General features: G+C 42.9%; 1 protein-coding gene across 4 annotated transcripts in view; it reads right to left on the bottom strand.

The window, feature by feature from the left end:
* Window positions 1–8,972, bottom strand: part of LOC130267202 (CTD small phosphatase-like protein 2-A) — a 60,121-nt gene extending 51,149 nt beyond the window's left edge. The window contains exon 1 of one of the 4 annotated variants that reach the window (XM_056516623.1): window positions 8,792–8,972. The gene's annotated coding sequence lies outside the window, so the exon portion shown is untranslated. Of the gene's footprint in view, window positions 1–278; window positions 300–418; window positions 475–8,791 lie in introns of those variants that run through there. The other 3 variants (XM_056516600.1, XM_056516603.1, XM_056516613.1) reach the window with 3 other exon arrangements.
* Between the last annotated feature and the right edge of the window lie 10,006 nt (window positions 8,973–18,978).

Raw genomic sequence — 18,978 nt, 5'->3', positions numbered from 1 at the left:
AGCATTTGATCAGGTGCACTGGGGGTTCATGGAGGCCTCCCTGCGGCAGATTGGGTTGGGTCCCGACATGTTGCGCCGGATAATGGCTCTCTATAGCTGTCCAAGTGCACAGGTGAGAGTAAACGGGTCCTTGTCATCGACTTTCCCTATCCGCAATGGTACAAGGCAGGGGTGTCCGCTCTCCCCCATTCTTTACGTCTTATGCATGGAACACCTCTTAACAGGGACGTGCACAGATAGGGGTAAAAGGGGGCTGGAGCCCCTGCCCTTTTCCTCACCTGCCCCTCTAGTGCCCTCACAAAAGGAGCTGCAGACTTAGGGTGACAGGTGAAGTAAAAAGGATCCATTGCTGGGGAGATTTGTATGTGGTTTAATGGAGGGTGCTGTGCCCTCCCTGCAGCAAGGGGGCGCCACTCACCCTGTCATTATCTGCTATTTCTAAGCTTCTCTCCACACGGAGGAGACAGGAGCAGCGGAGGCAGAGAGAAGCCCCGCCCACAGTCTGCCCGCCCACAAACCAGTCTATGCAGCCCTTACTGTAAGTAACTGTAAATATATGTGAGTGATTGTATGTCAGTGTGTGTGTGTGTATCTCTATGTATTTGCAGAGAGGGATGGCTGGGGACTTACTGTAAGTAACTGTAAATATATGTGAGTGATTGTATGTCAGTGTGTGTGTGTATGTGTGTATATGTGTGTGCTATGTGTATATATGTGTGTGTGTGTCTATCTCTATGTATGTGCAGAGAGGGATGGCTGGGGCCTTACTGTAAGTAACTGTAAATATATATATATTGTATATATATTGTATGTCAGTGTGTGTATGTATATATATGTGTGTGTGTGTGTGTGTGTGTGTGTGTGTGTCTGTCTATCTCTGTATATGCCTATATATGTGAGCAAGTGAATGTATGTATGTATGTGTGTATATATGTGTCTGTGTGTATATATGTATGTATGTGTGTATGTATGTATATATGTGTATGTATGTGTATGCATGTATATATGTATGTGTATGTATGTGTGTATGTATATATACGAGCAAGTGAATCTATGTGTGTGTGTATATATCTGTGAGTGATTGTATGTTTGTACCTGTATGTATGATGTGCTTATTGGCTATATCTTTTAGTATATATTCCATGTTATATGTGTGTCTGTGTATTTATGTTTCTTAATGTATATTTGTACCTGTATCTATGTGTCAAAGTGTCTTTTTGTATGTGTGTATATGACCTATGTACTGTATGTGTGTATATTACCTATGTACTGTATGTGCCTTTATGTTATGTGCTTGTATTTATTGTATGAAGCACATTATTAGGGAATTATTGGAGGGATGTAAGTGCATATATATAGGGAATTTATGGAAGCACAGAATATATTTTATTATATTGGAACATTATATTTTTATGTATGCTGGCACTGTGTATAGATCCTTAGGGTGCATTCACATGTGCCTATTTTTGCTGCAGATTTTGCTTCCTATTGACAATGGGAAGAGAAATCTGATAAAGCAAATCTGCAGCATATTTGCAGCAGAAAATACGCACGTGTGAACGCACCCTTAGTGGTGGCACAGTATAGTTAAATAATAGTGGCACAGTATATAGTTCATTAATGGTGGCACAGTATATAGGGAATTTATAGATGAATGGTGGCACAGTATATAGGGAATTAATAGATGAATGGTGGCACAGTATATAGGGAATTAATAGATGAATGGTGGCACAGTATATAGGGAATTAATAGATGAATAGTGGCAAAGTATATAGGGAATTAATAGATGAATGGTGACACAGTATATAAGGAATTAATAGATGAATGGTGGCACAGTATATAGGGAATTAATAGATGAATGGTGGCACAGTATATAGGGAATTAATAGATGAATGGTGGCACAGTATATAGGGAATTAATAGATGAATGGTGGCACAGTACAGTATATAGGGAATTAATAGATGAATGGTGACACAGTATATAAGGAATTAATAGATGAATGGTGGCACAGTATATAGGTAATTAATAGATGAATGGTGGCACAGTATATAGGGAATTAATAAATGAATGGTGGCACAGTATATAGGGAATTAATAGATGAATGGTGGCACAGTATATAGTGAATTAATAGATGAATGGTGGCACAATATATAGGGAATTAATAGATGAATGGTGGCACAGTATATAGGGAATTAATAAATGAATGGTGGCACAGTATATAGGGAATTAATAGATGAATGGTGGCACAGTATATAGGGAATTAATAGATGAATGGTGGCACAGTATATAGGGAATTAATAGTGGCACAGTATATAGTTAATTAATAGTGGCACAGTATATAGGGAATTAATAGATGAATGGTGGCACAGTATGTAGTTCATTAATGGTGACACAGTATATAGGGAATTAATAGATGAATGGTGGCACAGTATATAGGGAATTAATAGATGAATGGTGGCACAGTATATCGGGAATTAATAGATGAATGGTGGCACAGTATATAGGGAATTAATAGATGAATGGTGGCACAGTATATAGGCAATTAATAGATGAATGGTGGCACAGTATATAGGGAATTAATAGATGAATGGTGGCACAGTAAATAGGGAATTTATGGGGGTATGGTATATAATTAAAGGGAAACTGACTGGCTGTTTACTCGCACTAAACCCAATACACTAGGTTACAGTGCATGTATACAAAAATTGGTCTTTCCATTTTCTAGGTATTGCCCCACATTGCTAGTATGCGAAGTCAGTCTTGTGCACAATGGAGACGGAGCTTCCCTGCCTCCATCCTGTATGCTGTGCTATGCCCGGCCGTCTTTGTATATTTATAAAAAAAAATTTTGCCAACTCTTGTATATTGTAGACTGTAAGCATATATTAGTGTGGTGTCCATCTCTTCAGTGTAAGAACCAGAGCTGTGTGGAGATTCCTGCATAAGGTGGGTGCTGGGTTATTGGGGATGGGTGATGGGTGCTGGGTGATGGGTGCTGGGTGATGGGTGATTGGTGCTGGGTGATTGTGGATGGGTGATTGGGGATGGGTGATGGGTGATTGGTGCTAGGTGATTGGTGCTGGGTGATGTATGTGTGTATATATATATACGAGCAAGTGAATCTATGTGTGTGTGTGTATATATCTGTGAGTGATTGTATGTTTGTACCTGTATGTATGATGTGCTTATTGGCTATATCTTTTAGTATATATTCCATGTTATATGTGTGTCTGTGTATTTATGTTTCTTAATGTATATTTGTACCTGTATCTATGTGTCAAAGTGTCTTTTTGTATGTGTGTATATGACCTATGTACTGTATGTGTGTATATTACCTATGTACTGTATGTGTGTATATGACCTATGTACTGTATGTGCCTTTATGTTATGTGCTTGTATTTGTTGTATGAAGCACATTATTAGGGAATTATTGGAGGGATGTAAGTGCATATATATATAGGGAATTTATGGAAGCACAGAATATATTTTATTATATTGGAACATTATATTTTTTATGTATGCTGTCCCTGTGTATAGATCCTTAGGGTGCATTCACATGTGCCTATTTTTGCTGCAGATTTTGCTTCCTATTGACAATGGGAAGAGAAATCTGATAAAGCAAATCTGCAGCATATTTGCAGCAGAAAATACGCACGTGTGAACGCACCCTTAGTGGTGGCACAGTATAGTTAAATAATAGTGGCACAGTATATAGTTCATTAATGGTGGCACAGTATATAGGGAATTTATAGATGAATGGTGGCACAGTATATAGTTCATTAATGGTGGCACAGTATATAGGGAATTAATAGATGAATGGTGGCACAGTATATAGGGAATTAATAGATGAATGGTGGCACAGTATATAGGGAATTAATAGATGAATGGTGGCACAGTATATAGGGAATTAATAGATGAATGGTGGCACAGTATATAGGGAATTAATAGATGAATGGTGGCACAGTACAGTATATAGGGAATTAATAGATGAATGGTGACACAGTATATAAGGAATTAATAGATGAATGGTGGCACAGTATATAGGTAATTAATAGATGAATGGTGGCACAGTATATAGGGAATTAATAAATGAATGGTGGCACAGTATATAGGGAATTAATAGATGAATGGTGGCACAGTATATAGTGAATTAATAGATGAATGGTGGCACAATATATAGGGAATTAATAGATGAATGGTGGCACAGTATATAGGGAATTAATAGATGAATGGTGGCACAGTATATAGGGAATTAATAGATGAATGGTGGCACAGTATATAGGGAATTAATAGATGAATGGTGGCACAGTATTTAGGGAATTAATAGTGGCACAGTATATAGTTAATTAATAGTGGCACAGTATATAGGGAATTAATAGATGAATGGTGGCACAGTATGTAGTTCATTAATGGTGACACAGTATATAGGGAATTAATAGATGAATGGTGGCACAGTATATAGGGAATTAATAGATGAATGGTGGCACAGTATATCGGGAATTAATAGATGAATGGTGGCACAGTATATAGGGAATTAATAGATGAATGGTGGCACAGTATATAGGGAATTAATAGATGAATGGTGGCACAGTACTGTATATAGGGTATTAATAGATGAATGGTGGCACAGTATATAGGGAATTAAGGGGGGTATGGTATATAATTAAAGGGAAACTGACAGGCTGTTTACTCGCACTAAACCCAATACACTAGGTTACAGTGCATGTATACAAAAATTGGTCTTTCCATTTTCTAGGTATTGCCCCACATTGCTAGTATTCGAAGTCAGTCTTGTGCACAATGGAGACGGAGCTTCCCTGCCTCCATCCTGTATGCTGTGCTATGCCCGGCCGTCTTTGTATATTTATATAATTTTTTTTTGCCAACTCTTGTATATTGTAGACTGTAAGCATATATTAGTGTGGTGTCCATCTCTTCAGTGTAAGAACCAGAGCTGTGTGGAGATTCCTGCATAAGGTGGGTGCTGGGTTATTGGGGATGGGTGATGGGTGCTGGGTGATGGGTGCTGGGTGATGGGTGCTGGGTGATGGGTGATTGGTGCTGGGTAATTGGGGATGGGTGATTGGGGATGGGTGATGGGTGATTGGTGCTAGGTGATTGGTGCTGGGTGATTGGGGATGGGTGATTGGTGCTGGGGGATGGGTGATGGGTGCTGGGTGATTGGTGCTGGGGGATGGGTGATTGGGGATGGGTGATTGGTGCTGGGTGATGGGGGATTGGTGATTGGTGCTGGGTGATTGATGCCCGGTGATTGGGGATGGGTGCTGGGTGATTGGGGATGGGTGATTGGGGATGGGTGATTGGTGCTAGGTGATTGGTGCTGGGTGATTGGGGATGGGTGATGGGTGCTGGGTGATTGGTGCTAGGTGATTGGGGATGGGTGATGGGTGATTGGTGCTGGGTGATTGGTGATGGGTGCTGGGTGATTGCTGCTAGGTGATTGGTGCTGGGTGATTGCTGCTAGGTGATTGGTGCTGGGTGATTGGGGATGGGTGATTGGGGATGGGTGCTGGGTGATTGGTGATGGGTGATTGGGGATGGGTGGTGGGTGATTGGTGATGGGTGATTGGGGATGGGTTCTGTCATATAGAGCTCAGGTGGGGCATATAGGGGAGGAAAATCCTTTGCAGAGGAAAATCCTTCTGCAAAAAGATTTGATTGGTTGCTATAGGCGACAGCACCGCTCTTTCTCTGCACAGGTTTTGTATTAATCTCCTCTATAATACAGTATATTATAGGGCAGCTGTCACATGTTTTCTGTAAATAAGACTGACAGCACAGCCAAAGTGTATATACACATGGCAGACCTCAGAGAAACTGTTCTTGAATCGATTTTACAAAAACACCAACCTTTATGGGGGCTAGGAATGTCGAGGAGGCCCGGCGGGAGTCCACTGTGTCCCTGAGCCGCAGCACATCTGCCCATTAAGTCTGGCAGACGTTTTTTAAATTATGAAAAGTGCCCTCTTTTTTTTACTTGAGCCCCTGCCCTTCAAAATGTCTGTGCACATCCCTGCCTCTTAATACTAATACATAATACTGCTTCTATTGGAGGCTTCCGAGTGGGGGAGAGTGATCACCTTTGTTCTGCATTCGCGGATGACCTTCTCCTATTCCTATCGTCCCCCGTCACCTCCCTGCCAGTGGTCACACGTACTATACAGCTATATTCACATTTTAGCAAACATAAAGTCAACATGTCAAAGAGTGTGGCGATGAATACTACCCTCTCTGCGGTTGAGGTAGAGGCTGTCCAGAATGCTCACTCATTTAAGTGGTCCTCCAAATCTTTCAAATACTTAGGGGTACAGGTCCCCTCGGACCTCCGAGTTATTCCCTCAATTTCCTGCCGCTCCTCACTACGATTGGTGGGGATCTTACTAGGTGGTTGAAGGGCACCTTTTCGTGGTTGGGAAGAGCCAACATTCTTAAAATGAATGTTCTTCCCAGACTCCTCTACCTTTTCCAAGCGGTTCCCCTGGCCCTTCCCTCCATATTCTTTAAGAAGTTAGAGGGTCTGATCCGTTCATTTGTTTGGGCGGGGTGGCCATCGAGCATTTCCAAATCAGTCCTCACTAGGATGAAGCATTCAGGAGGCCTTGCGGTCCCGGACTGCAGGGCATACTATGTCGCAGCCACTTTAACAAGATTTTTGGACTTCTTCCATGGTCGCACCACGAAGTGTTGGATACAGGTTGAGACTGTGGGATCGGGTGTGCGGATCACGACGGCCCCCTGGCTACCCATTAATACGTTGCCCATTGACAAGACCTATTTGCTGCCCTGGGTGTCTGGTGAATTACTGACTTTTTTCAAGAGATTTCTCTCCAAGACTAGTCTGTTTACTCCCAACGGTCCCTTGATACCGATCCTGGGGAATACCCGTTTCCCACCAGGCCTCACTACCGATACGGGATTTCCTAGAGGGAACACTGCTCCGCCCATATGAGATTCTGGTCTCTGAACAACATAGGACTCCAGCTAATTATTTGAATTATATTCAACATAAGCACTTCTTACACTCAGAGATTAGCGGCTTAAACTTAAATAGACCCCTTACGCCTTTTGAACAGATGTGCACTTCCTCCTCTCCGATTACCAGGGCTGTTTCCCAGATTTATGGTCTACTCATGGATGAATCTGCCCAATCTCCACCACCTTTGTTGTGGCCTGGGAGGAGGAACTGCGGATCTCCTTTTCTCCTACTGACTGGTCAGCTGACTATGCTCTATGCCATAAATTGTCTATTTCCTGCAGAGCTCAGGAGACCAACTATAAGATCTTATCCCGCTGGTACAGAGTACCTGTGACACTCCATAGAATGTATCCCTCGGTCTCTGATCTCTGCTGGCGTTGTGGCATGGAGCGTGGGTCGGTGTTGCATATCTGGTGGTCCTGCCCCCTCCTGTCTTCCTTTTGGGAGTCTGTGATCTCTAGAATAGAACTCATCGCAGGTGTAAAGTACCCTAATGACCCTAAAGTCCTTCTGATGACCATCCTGCCGCAGTCTCGGAAAACACCTTCGAAAAAACTTGCTCATTTCCTACTCATGGCAGCCCGCACAGTCCTACCTCGGAGATGGAAAACTGTCCACCCTCCTACGCTAACAGACTGGTATACGGAGATCCTCTTTATCCATCGGATGGAGGAACTCATGGCCGACTCTTCGGGTCGCGCTGACGAATTCATTGCGATTTGAAGCCCTTGGCTGGCGTTTGTTGAGACACCCCTCTTTCAGGATGGTTAATGCCTTCCCTTAGTCCCCCCTTGTCAGATGACTTTCCATGATGGCTCATGTTGGTCGGATGATGGTGACGCACGTGCTGATGATGGGTGGTGGCACGGGGAGCACAGGTTGGTGTACCTTTTGTTATCCTACCCTTGTCTCCCTCTTTCCCCTTTATCTATATCTCTCCCACTCCTCTTTTTTCCCTACCCCTCTTTGAGGGTTTTCCTCGCCTACTGGACTATTATTTTTATTGTCTACTTTTCCGTTATTTTCATTGGTTGCAAATTTTATTTTTACTATTCATTACAGTTAACATGGACTTTTCAGTGTATCCTTCTAGATCTGCTGATATCATCTAATAGTTTTGATATTGCTCTCATATGCTCTTCTGTTTGTAAATATGAGCTTTTTCACCCTCATGCCAAAGCTTTCATGTGCCTTATGTCCATGTGTTTCTTGTTTTATGCACTTAATAAAACATTGGTTTAATGTAAATAAAAAAAATAGCTCTACATATAGGGGGAGATTTATCAAAACCTGTCCAGAGGAAGAGTTGCTGAGTTGCCCATAGCAACCAAGCAGATTGCTTCTTCAATTTTAAAAAAAGGCCTCTGAAAAATGAAAGTAGCAATCTGATTGGTTGCTATGGGCAACTCAGCGACTTTTCCTCTTGACAGGTTTTGATAAATCTCCCCTGAATGTACAAGCAGTCAAACTGGGGTATATTATATGTCCATTAACAATCTAATGTCTTTCATCTATGGTAAATTTATCCACTATCCTATCCTGTATGGTGGTGGAACCACTTTTAATCTTTGGTACTACTCACATAAATTAGAGTGTTACATGATCTGTCACATGATGTCAGTAGAACTACACCTGCAGTGCAACCCACCCCGCCTACTTTCATTATGGGTGACACATACATAATTATAGCACCTATGTTTGACTTTTCCTCTTTTCTCTCTTTTAATGTATGTTTGGTCTGTCCCACTGTTGTCTATTCCTCTCACCCCTTTTTTGTGTTTTAAGTGGACTTACCTTGTCTTCTGGAAGCTTCTTTACTTCAAGCAGCAGCACCCCAGTCTGTCATGGGCATTGTGATGTCATGAACTGCAATCACATGGGACATTATGCCATGCAGCTCTGGGCTTTACTGAATGGTATTAGAGGGAATCTCTCACTCTGGTTATGCGGCCCAGGGCTAGTAGTAGATTGTTTTCAGCAGTCTGGTGTTTGTGACAATATGTACAGTGATTTGGTAGGAATTACAGTTAGGAACCTGCAGTGTACGCTGCTAGAGATGAGCCCAGCTATTTATTTGTCGCTGCTCCCCCTTCCCAGCCATTGAAAGTTGACAGGTTTTTCACTATAACCCACAACAGGGGGCAGCATAACCAGGGTCTCTTTAACCACTTAAGGACCTAGGGCGTATGGATACGCCTTGACGTCCTGGTACGCCAGGTGTATCCATACGCCCGTGGGAATTTCGGTCCCCGCCGCGCGCCGGGCGGGTGCCCGGACCGGGATGACTGCTGATATCAATCAGCAGGCACCCCGCGAAAAATGCCCAGGGGGGTCATCAGACCCCAGAGCCCCCCCCATCGGCTATTGGCGCAAATCGCAAATGAATTCACACTTGCGATTTGCGACGATTCCGGGTCATACGGGTCTATGGTGATCCGGAATATAAGGGGGATCGCAGTTGTCTAAGACACCCACGATCCCCCTGTAGGCATAGGAGTGAGGTGGCAGGGGTGCCACCCCTCCTATCCCTGCTATTGATCTGCTATTGATCGTCAGAGGCGACGACCAATAGCAGACCGGGGGTGGGGGGCTTAACTTTCGTTTTCCCCATCCTGCCCACCCACAATAGGCGGGGCAGGACGGGGAACCGAAGAGGACCGGTCGCCGACGTCCACTTACGGATCCGGAGGCTGCGGCGACGGTTATCGGTGGGCCGCGTGACGTGCGTCAGAAGAGGACGGCTCCTGGGATCCTACGGAAGCCGGTAAGTTGATCTGGAGGGCTACAGTCTGAGACTGTGGTCTCTAAACTGTAGCCCTCCAGATGTTGCAAAACTACAACTCCCAGCATGCCCAGACAGCTGTTTGGGCATTCTGGAATATGTAGTTTTACAACAGATGGAGGGCTGCAGTTTGAGACCACTATACAGTGGTCTTTAAACTATATCCCTCCAGATCTTGCAAAATTACAACTCCTAGCATGCCCACATAGCTGTTTGTTGTCTGGGCATGCTGGGAGTTGTAGTTTTGCAACATCTGGAGGTCCACAGTTTGGAGATCACTGTGCACTGGTCTAAAAACTGTAGTTCTCCAGCATGCCCAGAAAGCAAACAGCTGTCTCGGCATGCTGGGAGTTGTAGTTGGGTACCTCCAGCTGTTGCATAACTACATCTCCCAGCATGCCCTTCGGTGATTAGTACATGCTGGGAGTTGTAGTTTTGCAACAGCTGGAGGCACACTGGTTGGAAAATACTGAGTTAGGTAACACTGTGCCTCCAGCTGTTGCAAAAGTACAACTCCCAGCATGCACGGTCTGTCAGTACATGCTGGGAGTTGTAGTTTTTAAACAGCTGGAGGTTTGTACAGGGTACATTCACACGGACAGGTTTACAGTAAATTTCCTTCTTCAAGTTTGGGCTGCGGCAAATTTTTCGCCGCAGCGCAAACTCCTAGCGGGAAATTCACCGTAACCCAAAAGTGCGAAAGTACCCTAAAAACACTACACTACACTACACTAACACATAATAAAGAGTAAAACACTACATATACACCCCCTTACACTGTCCCCCCCAATAAAGATTAAAAACGTCTTGTACAGCAGTGTTTCCAAAATGGAGCCTCCAGCTGTTGCAAAACAACAACTCCCAGCATTTCTCGACAGCCACTGACTGTCCAGGCATGCTGGGAGTTTAGCAACAGCTGGAGGCACCCTGTTTGGGAATCACTGGTGTAGAATACCCCTATGTCCACCCCTATGCAATCCCTAATTTAGTACTCAAATGCGCATGGCGCTCTCTCACTTCGGAACCCTGTCGTATTTCAAGGAAACAGTTTAGGGCCACATATGGGGTATCACCGTACTCGGGAGAAATTGCACTACAAATTTTGGGGGGCTTTTTTTCCTTTTACCGCTTGTAAAAAGGAAAAGTTGGGGGCTACACCAGCCTGTTAGTGTAAAAAAATAAAAATCTTTACACTAACATGCTGGTGTTGCCCCATACTTTTTATTTTCACAAGCGGTAAAAGGAAAAAAAGACCCACAAAATTTGTAACGCAATTTCTCCTGAGTACAGAAATACCCCAGATGTGGGCGTAAAATGCTCTGCGGACGCACAACAAGGCTCAGGAATGAGAGCGCACCATGTACATTTGAGGCCTAAATTGGTGATTTGCACAGGGGTGGCTGATTTTACAGCGGTTCTGACAAACGCAAAAAAAATAAATGCCCACATGTGACCCCATTTTGGAAACTACACCCCTCCAGAAACGTGACAAGGGGTATAGTGAGCCTTTACACCCCACAGGTGTTTGACAAATTTTCATTAAAGTTGGATGGGAAAATGAAAAAAATTATTTTTCATTTTCACAAGGGAAAATAGGAAAAAAGCCCCCCCATATTTGTAACCCCATTTCTTCTGAGTAAGAACATACCACATATGTGGATGTAAAGGGCTCTGCGGGCGAACTACAATGCTCAGAAGAGAAGGAGCGCCATTGGGATTTTGAAGAGAAAATTTGTCCGGAATTGAAGGCCACATGTGTTTACAAAGCCCCCATAGTGCCAGAACCATGGACCCCCGACACATGTGACCCCATTTTGGAAACTACACTCCTCATGTAATGTAATAAGGGGTACAGTGAGAATTTATGCCCCACAGGTGTCTGCCAAATTTTTGGAACAGTGGTCCGTAAAAATGAAAAATTAAATTTTTAATTTACACAGCACACTGTTCCAAAGATCTGTCAAACGCCAGTGGGGTGTAAATACTCACTGCACCCCTGATGAAATTCTGTGAGGGGAGTAGTTTCCAAAATGGGGTCACATGTGGGGGGGTCCACTGTTCTGGCACCACGGGGGGCTTTGTAAACGCACATGGCCCCTGACTACCATTCCAAACGAATTCTCTTTCCAAAAGCTCAATGGCGCTCCTCCTCTTCTGAGCATTGTAGCTCGCCAGCAGAGCATTTTACGTCCTAACATGGGGTATTTCCATACTCAGAAGAAATGGGGTTACAAATTTTGGGGGTCATTTTCTCCTATTACGCCTTGTAAAAATGTAAAATTTTGGGGAAAAACTGCATTTTAGTAAAAAAAAAAATGTTCATTTACACATCCAACTTTAATGAAAAGTGTTAAAGTTGGATGTGTAAAGGTGTTAAGGCTCAGCGGACCCCTTGTTATGTTCCTTGAGGGGTGTAGTTTCCAAAATAGTATGCCATGTGTTTTTTTTTTTTTGCTATTCTGGCACCACAGGGGCTTCCTAAATGCGACATGCCCCCAAAAAAACATTTCAGCAAAAGTTGCTTTCAAAAAGCCAAATGTGACTCCTTCTCTTCTGAGCATTGTAGTTCGCCCTCAAAGCATTTTACGTCCTAACATGGGGTATTTCCATACTCAGAAGAGATGGGGTTACAAATTTGGGAGGGCATTTTTTCCCATTACCCTTTGTAAAAATGGTAAATTTGGGGGAAAAACTGCACTTTAGTGTGAATTTTTTTTCCATTTACACATCCGAATTTAATGAAAAGTTGTCAAACACCTGTGGGGTGTTAAGGCTAACTGGACCCCTTGTTATGTGCCTTGAGGGGTGTAGTTTCCAAAATGGTATGCCATGTGGGGTTTTCTGCTGTTCTGGCACCATAGGGGCTTTCTAAATGTGACATGCCCCCCAAATACCATTTCAGAAAAATTCACTCTCCAAAATCCCATTGTCGCTCCTTCCCTTTTGAGCCCTCTACTGCGCCCGCCGAACCCTTGACATACACATATGAGGTATTTCCTTACTCGAGAGAAAATGGGTTACAAATTTTGGGGGGCTTTTTCTCCTATTACCACTTGTAAAAATTCAAAAACTGGGTCTACAAGAACATGCGAGTGTAAAAAATTAAGATTTTGAATTTTCTCCTTCACTTTGCTGCTATTCCTGTGAAACACCTAAAGGGTTAACACACTTACTGAATGTCATTTTGAATACTTTGAGGGGTGCAGTTTTTATAATGGGGTCATTTGTGGGGTATTTATAATATGAAGGCCCTTCAAATCCACTTCAAAACTGAACTGGTCCCTGAAAAAATCAGATTTTGAAAATTTTGAGAAAAAGTTGAAAATTGCTGCTGAACTTTGAAGCCCTCTGATGTCTTCCAAAAGTAAAAACATGTCAACTTTATGATGCAATCATAAAGTAGACATATTGTATATGTGAATCAATGTATAATTTTTTTGGAATATCCATTTTCCTTATAAGCAGAGAGCTTCAAAGTTAAAAAAATTCAACATTTTAAATTTTTTCATAAAATTTGGGAATTTTTCACCAAGAAATGATATAAGTATCGACAAAATTTTACCACTAACATAAAGTAGAATATGTCTCGAAAAAACAATCTCGGAATCAGAATGAAATTAAAAGCATCCCAGAGTTATTAATGCTTGAAGTGACAGTGGTCAGATGTTCAAAAAATGGCCGGGTCCTTAAGGTATATTTGGGCTGGGTCCTTAAGGGGTTAATCTGCACCTCACACATGCTTTATAAAGTTGTCCAGGATTTTGGTGGTTTAAAACTGCAAGTGTAAATTTACCCTAATACCATGAAAAGCAGAGTGGCTCCAGTATGCTTATAACAGGCCCTTAAGACTTTAACAGGAACAAAATGTTACAGCACTTAGATGTACATATGTGGTATGCACTTATGAGGGGAGGACAATGCGCTCCAGTACACTTAAAACAGTATTTGTCTACAACACCAGCAGGTGTGTACTTTTGGCTGGCCTTTCACAATATCTAGGCCCTTAAGACTTTAACAGGAACAAAATGGTACACCACTTAGATGTATGCACAGGTTACACTTAATAGAGGACAATACGCTTTTAGTGCTCTGCTCACCCTTACTGGCTGGCTACTTTTAGCTTTTCAGTTGTTGTACACACCAATGCTGCAGCACACATTCGCTGTCTACTACACCAAAAATTGCACTCTCTCTCTCAATCTCACTCCCTTCCCTATCAGTGCTCCTAGGCTGGATTTGAGCTTGAGGTGAATCGCTGCTGTAAAAAAGCTTTTCTGAGCAACACACTGCTCTCTGTTCCTCTCTCTATCTGCAATAGAACACTAATGTGACTGGGAGGTGAATCGCTGCTGTAAAAATGCTTTTCTGTGCCACACACACTGCTCTCTGTCCCTCTCTGCAATAGAACATTGATGGGACTGGGAGGTGAATCGCTGTTATAAAAATGCTTTTCTGTGCAACACACACTGCTCTCTCTCTCTCTTTCTTTCCCTCTCTCTGCAATGAAAGGCTGAAGTGATTGGCAGCAAGATGGCTGCCGATTATATAGGGCTGTGAGATCACAGGGGTGGCTGGCTGCTGATAGGCTGCATGCTGCATGTGATTAAGGGTCATCCCTCCTACCCGCCTTCCCAGGATTCCTTGCCCATTGTCCTCACATGTGGATCCGTCATTTTAGATGCCCTGGAACCTGGACCTCACTAAATGGAGTTTAATGAAGCAATTCACGCAATTGAATCGCGGCGATATTCGCATTTGTCTTTTTCCCCTGAAATTCAAAACGAATTCGGATTCATAAGATTCGATTCGCTCATCTCTACACAGAATAGACAACTTCTCAGTTTAATCACTTATCTATACATTTAAATATTTATTTTACCTGCATATTATTGCCTATATTTGTCTTGTATGGTTATGCACAGTTTGGACAGTTTGAGTGACATAAATCCCTTAAATTGACATCATCTTATATCTAACAAGTGTTACATTGCTTTACACCTTTAGAAAGCTTCAAATGTATCCTGACCAAAATACTGTATGTTGTCAAAACAACTTACCGTATATTCTTGAGTATAAGCCAAGTTTTTCAGCAAGATTTTTTGTGCTGAAAACGCATCTCCCCCCCCCCCCACCCCCCCCTACTGTGGTGACTCATTACAGAAGTCACGTACTCCTGTGTACTTCTGCCCATCCTGTCTGGCAGATCCTGCTCACTGTTCATCATGGGTCCCCTCTCCTCAGAAATCTCTATATTTTGTTACAGATTGTATTGTTCCATAAGAGTTAATATAATGTATTTCTATGCACTGTTGCCTTAAGAAAAGTATTGTTGCCAAGGACCTTTGCTGTCAGGGGAGTATGCAAGGTGAACAGGTGACCTATCTGGCCAATGGGATCTCTCTAAATTGCCCCCCTTATTTAGTCAGGTCAAGGTTTAGTCAGCTCTCTTAAGTCTTAGCTAAGGTACGGTGAAGAGAAGTCTAAGGAGCTTGTCTGGTGTTCTTGTCTGGAGGCCTAAGGCCTGGTCCAGCAACCACCCATCTACTTCAAGTTAACCCCTGCACCTTGATTGAAAGTCAAAGCCAACGGTAGGACCTAAACATATTGGGGATTCTTCCGAAGTCTAGTCCAGTCCAAGTAGTCAGTCAAGTCAAGTCTGTCAATTTCTTAATTCAAGCTTGGCTGCATCAGTCTATACAATTGCAACTACTAGTCCCAGCAACCCGATAAGCATCCCTAAATTCACCCTGCATCTCCTTAGTGCCAATCTGAGCTGTATGGACTTTAACACCTTGTCTACCTCAGTAAAGCATACCAGTTAACCGTAACCTTGCGTCTGAGTGATTATTTGCCCCGTGCCTGGCACAGGTGAAGCTGGTCTACCTCAGGTGGTGTGTAGGTAAACCATGCCCTGGCGTCACAAAAAGGTTATTACACACATTACCCTGTCCGACACCACAATACTTGAGTGCGAAAAAAAAAATGCTTCAGGCATACCAGTGACACTGCATTGATGCTTGCTGCGCAGGGACGCCCCTGACATCACGGATGTTCCTGCGCGGTGGCGTCAATGCAGCCTCACTAGACCGGGCCGGCCCAGAGGGGAGAAGAGGGCCTCCCAAGGAAGAAGGACGGCCCCGACCGGCTCACCGTGTATCATGACGGAGGGGGGGAGGGGTCTGTATGATGATGGAGGGGGGTATGTATGATGACGGAGGGGGGGGTGTATGATGATGGAGGGGGGGTCTGGATGATGACAGAGGGAGTCTGTATGAGGACGGAGGGGGGGTCTGTATAATGATGGAGGCGGGTCTAGATGATGATGGGGGGATATTGACAGGGGGGGATGATGACAGTAGGGGTCTGGATGATGACAGGGGGGGTTGACAGGGGGGTCTAGATGATAGGGATGGGGGGATGATGTATTTCCCACACTAGGTCTTGTACTCAAGTCAATAAGTTTTCACAGGTTTTTGGGGTGAAATTAGGGGCCTCGGCTTCTATTCGGGTCGGCTTATACTCGAGTATATACGGTATTAACAGGAATGTCACAATTTAAAATGTAATTTTTAATATGTACAATTTATTTGGAAAGTGTTCAGACCCTTTAAGTTTTTCACATTTTGTTAAATTGCAGACTTGTACTAAAATAAAAACATCATGTTCCTTCATCATTCTACCCCATAATGACAAAGTTAAAATAACATTTTACAAATTGCACTTATTTACTGAAAAGGAGAAACTAAAATATTGTCTTGAGATAAGTATTCAGACTCTTTACTACAGTATTCTTAAGTATGATGCCACAATGTTTGTTCATCTGGCTTTGGGGATTTTTGCCTTTCTTCTCTTTAGATACTGCAGGATTTTCTGCTGCAGATTTCAATGTAAACTGATTGACTAAACACAGCTTGAAATCCTGCACATCAAATCTGCACAGAATACTGTACGTGTGAATAGACCGTTAAGCTATTAGGTGAGATGGGGACCATCAGTGAACGACCATTTTCAGGTCTCTCCATAGATGTTTGACTGGGTTCTGGCTGGACCACTCAAGGACATTACCAGAGTTATCCATAAGCCTCTCCTGTGTTGTGTGCTTAGGGGCATTGACTTGTTGGAAGATTAATTTTTTGCCCTGTCTGTCTAGCACTTTCTAGATGAGGTTTTCATTACGAATATCTAGTTGGCTTTATTCAGCTTTCCCTCAACCCCGACCAGTCTTCCTGTCCAATCCACTGAAAAACAGCCCCACAGCATGATGTTGTCACCACTATGCTTCACTAAAGGGATGGTATTGGGCAGGTAATGGGCATTGCTGGGTTTCCTCCAGACCTGACCAAGAATCTTGTTTCTCAGTCTGAGAGTCTGTTGCACAAACTGGAAATTTTGTACACTTCTCCAGATCTGTGCGTCCATACAATGCTACCTCTACAGGCAGTTCTTTCACCCTCATGGCTTGGTTTTTGCTCTGATATGCATTGCCAGCTGTAAGACTTTATATAGACAGGGTGTTTTTTTACAAATCATGTACAATTTACCACAGGTGACTTCAATCAAGGTGTAGAAACACCTCAAAGATGACCAAGAGAAATGGGAAGCCCCTAGCGCAAAATCTCATGTGTTATGGCAAAAGGAATAAATACTTATGTGTGCATGTGTGGTAACCAAGTACGGAATATCATATCCTGCCCATCCTGTCAGGCAGATGTTGCCGGCAGATGTTGCCCTCAGTGTTCGTCTTGGGCACACTACTCAGGACTCAATCTATGGTATTATATTGTTATGCCATTGTTATTATTCTAGAATTTTCTATGTTACTGCTTCTTTAAGTCTGTTAGCAGAGAAGGTGCAGAGTGGATTAGGTGACCTGTCTGCCCCAATGGGAGTCCTCCAAATTGCCCTGCATGTAGTGTAGGGGGGGAGGAGCTGCCCAGACTAGCTCCAGTGCTAGTTGTGAGCTGAACTCCTGAGGTACAGTGTGGGGAAGTCAGATAGAAGTGTGAGGTGATCTGAGGAGCCCTTAAGCTAATTAGAAGTCTAATCCTGCAACCACTGATCTTCTAAGGAAAATCCCCTACGCTCAGGTGAACATTAAAGCCTAGCGCTAAGCACTAAGCCTGGGGAAGAAATGCAATAGTCTTTTCATTCAGTTAGCAGCACCAAAGTCAACATGCCATACATCACAAGTCAGTCACCATTCAGCACAGCACAAACAACTACAAGTCCCAGCAAGGCTATGGGCTTCCAAGATTTACTCTTCACCTCCCTTTGCACCGATCTATGCTGTAAAGGAATTACCATCTATCCTGCCTCAGTAAAGACAGTTATCCGTAGCCTTGTCAGATTATTTATTGCCCCGTGCCTGGCCCAGGAGAATCTGTCTTAAACCTTGGATCGTGTATTAGCTAACGGGGTCCTGGCATTACAAAAAGGGTAATTTCACATTATGCACCCCGTAGAAACCACACATGTATTTTATCTAGTCTTGAAGTGCTTGATTTTTGTACTGGTATAATTTCTGCTCTTTTTTTGTTATTTTTTTTTTTTTTTTTAACAGTGTGCAAAAACCTGTGTATGAATATAGCCTTAGACTGTGGTTACTTTGATCAGACTCTCTTATGGTATTCCTACTAACAGCTTGTGTTGTTCCTCTACAAGCTGAACCAGGATATCCAGTTCTTCTCTGGGGACCAGTTTAAATACTGTTGGATTTGTCATCCAGATGGGAACAACTGCTTTTAAAAGCAAGTCCAACTGCAAAAAGAAACCAGCTGTATCCTGAACTACATCTGTGAATCTATGGGATTGTCAGATCCAAATCTAAGTGAAAAGAAATCTTTCATTAACTTGCTTTTTATTTTAATGGATTTAAGTATAAGGATTTAATGGATTTAATGTATAAGAGAAATATTGGTTGAGATAGTAGAAGTAAAGCATTTTATCAGCTGGGTGCAGTTTTTATACCTGGCATTGGTAATTTAGATTAATTAGTTTGGATAGATGTGACTATAGGTGTTATAAATTTGCCCAAACACATTTACAAATGTACATTACATCGTTACATATGTTTTCCTGCCTTATCTTTGCCTCCAACCTTACAAAAGAGCTGTCATCTGTCGAACCCTATCCTCTAATTAAACTGAGATGACTCTGCTGAGTCTGCTCAAGTCTACACAGCAAAAATGAAACATGGGCT

The sequence above is a fragment of the Hyla sarda genome, chromosome 1 (genome assembly GCF_029499605.1).
Source record: "Hyla sarda isolate aHylSar1 chromosome 1, aHylSar1.hap1, whole genome shotgun sequence".
NCBI lineage: Eukaryota > Metazoa > Chordata > Amphibia > Anura > Hylidae > Hyla > Hyla sarda.
Note: the sequence above shows the minus strand (reverse complement) of the source record. Positions and strands in the feature narration are given on the sequence as shown.